Consider the following 4,947-nt stretch of genomic DNA (forward strand, 5'->3'; position numbering starts at 1 on the left):
AAAAAGAATGAAACAATGAGGAGAAGGCTGACAAGAGTTATTTGGCAACTATAATGAAGCAGGTTTCAGGCAACATTAGACCATATATATGTTTGTGTCTGGTACCATGAGGTAATTTATTTATTTTTGGAGTAAGGAAAAGTTCTCCTTTTACCTCTTCTTTCCTCCTAATGGTTTTAAAGACTACAAACTTAGTCCTTGCAGCACTAGAACACAGGTGAGGTACAGGCAGGTGAAGGCAGAGGATGTGGCTCTGGGTGCAGGCACTCGGGCTTTGTTGGACAGAGAAGCGGGAGTGGCAGGGGTAGAGGTGAGGCTTTTCTGTTACTAAGGAGGGCGGAAGAGTGGGCGTGGCTGATCATGTTGAGTTTCCTCCTCACAAATTCCTGTTCCTGTTCGGTAGCCAAGCGCTCTCAGCCACCACTGCTGCGAGCAATCTTTCTCCTGGCCTCCACCAGCAGCTCCAGCAGCAGTAGCAGCTATGAGGATGACCTGTAAGCAGGCTCTCCTAAGATTTTAATAGGGCATTCTCACAATGTCCGAATCACATAATGTTCTACTTTCACAGAACATTATCATGGGTGTTAAGAAATGCGTAGGTGTAGTTGTGGTTGTTAGCTGCTGTGGAGTAGGCCCTGACTCATGATAACACCATGTAAAGAGTAAAAGCACTCAATAGGTTTGTCTTGGCTGTATTTTTTACCAAAGCAGTTTGCCAGACCTTTCTTTTGCAAAGCCTTTTGGGGGTTCAAACCACCAACATTTAGGTTAGCAGCCAGTCACAAACCACTTCAGCCACCCAGGCTCCTTAATAATATAGTAGATGTATGTTTTAAAAATTAAGACTGTCAACAGTGTCTCATAGTAATTGTACTATTTTTACATTCCCGCCAGCAGGGTATTAGAGTATTGCATTCACGTTTGAAATCTATTGCACATTTCGCACTTTTTGATCAGAAAACTTCTATGGAATCTTCAGTCAAAGCATTGACTGACAGTAGCTGCACATCATCCAGTTCTTCCAGTCTTTCACCAAAAGAGACAATTGTTCATAAGGATAATTATCTGCACAATCTATTTTCTTCTCTTATTCCTGACTCTTTCTTCCTTTGTTGTTCCACATGAATAGAGACTAATATTGTAGCATAGATGGCAGTTTGGGAGTTTTTAAGACCCCAAGCACTAAATAATGAACTAGGAATAGTACAGAAGAACTTAACATGATAGTAGGCTAATTAATTGGAATACCTCATGAAATCATGACCCTATAACTCCCAACCAAGAAACCAAATCCTATGAGGCATTTGACTACACATAAACAGTCTCAAGACGCTGCTCATTTATTAAAAATATATATTCCATAAAATTATACAATTCAATTTTTTAAAGGTGTACAATGCACCAACATCAGTAACATTAATCAGTTGTGCAACTATTACCCTTAATGAATGCAAATTTTCAATAATCATAATCAGAAACTCAGCACTCCATAAGCAATAACTCTCCCTTTCCCTCTCCTTTCTGTGCCTAGTAACCACAAACAAACTTTAATTTCTATCCCTTTGTTTGTTCTGTTGTTTTTATAAGTGAAATCATACAATATTTGTCCTATGATTGACACTTAGGATGTCTTAATGCTCCATCCATGTTGTAGCACTCTTTTGTTTAATGTAGCTGTATAATAGGTCATGATATTTAGGACTTTTAGCCCATCAACTTTATTCTTGTTTTCAAAGTAATTTTGGTTATATATATTTTCACGTAGAGATATGAATCACCTTTACAATTTCTAACAAAAAGTCTACTGAGGTACTGATTGACATTACATTGAGTCTATAGTTCATATTGGCAAGAATTGCATTTAAAGGTATTAAATGTTCCAGCATAATGAATATCTCTCCATTTATTTAAAACGTCTTTAGTTTCTGTCAACACAGGTTGATGATTTTCTGTGTATAGGTCTCGTGTGTGTTTTTGTCAGATTTATCCTTAAATATGTCATGTTATTTTATGCTATCATAAGTGGTATTATTTTTAATTTATATTTCTGATTTTGCTTTCTAATAGTTTAAAACAATTATATTTGTATTGCTTTTGAGTTCTGAAATCTTGATATTCTCAATTATTAATTCTAGTGACATATTTGTACATGTCTTCTTATTTTGTACATAAACAATCATATTATATCCTAATAAGCAAGTTCTTATTTTTTTCTATTCCACTCTGGACATCTTACATTTAATTGTATTGCCTAATTCCCCTAGTCAGAAACTCCAATACAATGCTGAATAGGAATGTTTAAGTACGCTTCTGCTCTCTGGTGGAAAGTATTCACCATAAAACATCATGTTAATCAGAGGTTTTTCATAGATGTAATTATTAGGTTGAGAGACTTTCTTTCTGTTAGATATTTTCAGAGAGCTTTTATTGGAAACAAACATTGGATTTTTTCAAATATATTTTATGAATCTATTGACTTGATAGGAGCTCTTGTAGCATAGTGCCTAAGGCACTTGACTCCTAACCAGAAGGCTGGTGGTTCAAACCCACCAGCCACTCCTCAGAAGGAAGGTTGGGCAATCTACTTTCATAGTGATACTGAAGTGAGTGACTCCACTTTTGGAAATCTATTTTTGTAATTTCCAGCTATAACTGGCAATATCTTGGTAAAACTCCATTTTATGGAACTGAAGTGACCCTCTCATCCTGCACCCACTCCCCATGGGTTAAGGGGTACCCCCCCCCTTTTTCTGCGTATTAAGCAACTAAAACAACCCTAGATGAATGCCTGTGCTAACACATATACTCTGGAATGGTTATCTGAACTAACTCCCATCACCCCTCTATGAATGCCTGTGCTGAAGCACGTATTCTAAGACCCTGAAACTGCAGCTTCTGCTTCTGTATTATTGCTTGCTTGAATGCTTTATAAAAACCTACCTAAAATCGAGCCTGTTACTGCAGCATAGGAGCGCACTTCAGCTCCCTGCAGTCGGCTAGCCTAAATAAATCTCTTTTACCCAAAAGTGGACATTATAGTGGCTGTTATTTTAATCTGAACCCTTAACAATACTGCCTTGGAAACTCAAGGAGGGGTCACTATGAGTCGGGTCTGACTCAATGGCAAACAACAACAACAACATGAACTTGATATATTTTCTTTACTAGTGTCTTAATATCATGTCTTAATATGGTAAATTACAATGACTAACTCACTGCAAAAACGGCAAGGAGGCCACAAGTTCTGACCTCCTCTAATCCCACAAGAGGAAGACAGGATTACCAGCAGTAACCCAAGGCCTACTACTGCAAGACCAGACATGCTGCCTCCCTCCAGCCCTTTCTCCAACCGTTCCTCCCAAAGTACCCACCACCTCTCTCCTGGACTCGATAATTCACTGCAGTAGCCACACAGAACTCACAGAGTATGGGGTTTATTAGGGAAGCACCAGGCTACAACTCAAGTTCAAGAAAAATGCTCAGTCTCTCTCCCAGCCCACCATCCCTCAGCCAACAGTCTCTCACAGTCTCTTTCCCAGCAGCACTGGTCCCTCGGTGTCTCACTCAGCAATGCGTGTCTCTTGCGGCTCTTTCCCAGCACCCCTGTCTCTTTCAGGGGTGCGTGTCTCCTTTGGCAGCACGTCTTCCTCAACCAGCAGTCAGAGAGAGAGTTCTGCCTCTAGGACGCCTCCTTTTGAGCCCCACCGGGGTGGTCAAACTAGCCAATCATAGCATCAGAACTCTAAGCACCTGAGAGAGAGTGGGCACCTCCCAGAACATTATATTGTGCCACGCCCAACAGAAATACTCCACTTGGATAACATTTACAATCAGCTCCTCAGTTGCTCATTCCATCACTGAGTTTACAATGACTTATGGGTAGAAAAGCCATACTAAGTAATTTTCTACACTGCACTCACAAATATTAAATAATCTTGCAATTTTGGGATAATCTCCACTACTATCTTTTTCCTTTTTACATAATGTTAGGTTCAATTTGATGACGATTTTGTTAGAATTTTTGCATTTATATTCATAAGGGTTTTATACATACACATGCACACACACATATAATAATGACTTTTCTCAATTTGGTAACAGGATACTTCTGTTATTATAGAATGAATTATGAAGTTTTTTTTTTTTTTTTTTTTTCTTTTCTTTTCCCTGCTTTCTGGGAGAATTTGTGTAGAATTGTCATTATTTTCTTTCAAAGTTTAGCAGAATTTTCCAGTGAGATACCAATCTCTTCCAAATCACAATAGTGTTTTAAGAGAAACTCAGTAAAATATAATAGCTACTTAAAATATATATAATACATAAATAAATACAAGATTGAGTTTTATAAAGATTAAAGGAGGCATGTCCTACCAGATATCAGCATATTAGCATAGGGATAAAGAATAGACATAGATAAACCAATGGATCAGTACATAGAGAAAGAATATGCACTTGTATCATTGAGGATGAATATTTTATATCTCAGGAGCTCTGGTAGCATAGTGCCTAAGGCGCTTGACTGCTATCCAGATGGCTGGAGATTCAAACCCACCAGCCATTCCTCGGAAAGAAGGTTGGGCAATCTACTTCTATAGCGATACTGCCTCGGCAACCCAAGGAGGGGTCACTATGAGCCGGGGATGACTTGATGGCATGTAACAACAACAACAACATTTATATCTCACTCCTTACATATATATTTGCAAAATCCTTATAGTTAGAATTCTTACCAGTAAGCACTGTCCTTTGTACATATAAAATATTCTATGTTCAAGAATGTTTAAAATAGATCAATTTCTGGTACTTATAAAATAAAGTTTATGTAATTACTACAGAATATTATGCATTTATGCAAAAAAATATTTATTTCATGTAGACAAATTTTAATATATATATATTTTTTAAATTTTGGTCATGTATGGAATTCTTATTCATATAGACTAATTC

This window comes from Orycteropus afer, unplaced genomic scaffold (genome assembly GCF_000298275.1).
Source record: "Orycteropus afer afer isolate SDZICR_OR568_19922 unplaced genomic scaffold, OryAfe1.0 scaffold00801, whole genome shotgun sequence".
NCBI lineage: Eukaryota > Metazoa > Chordata > Mammalia > Tubulidentata > Orycteropodidae > Orycteropus > Orycteropus afer.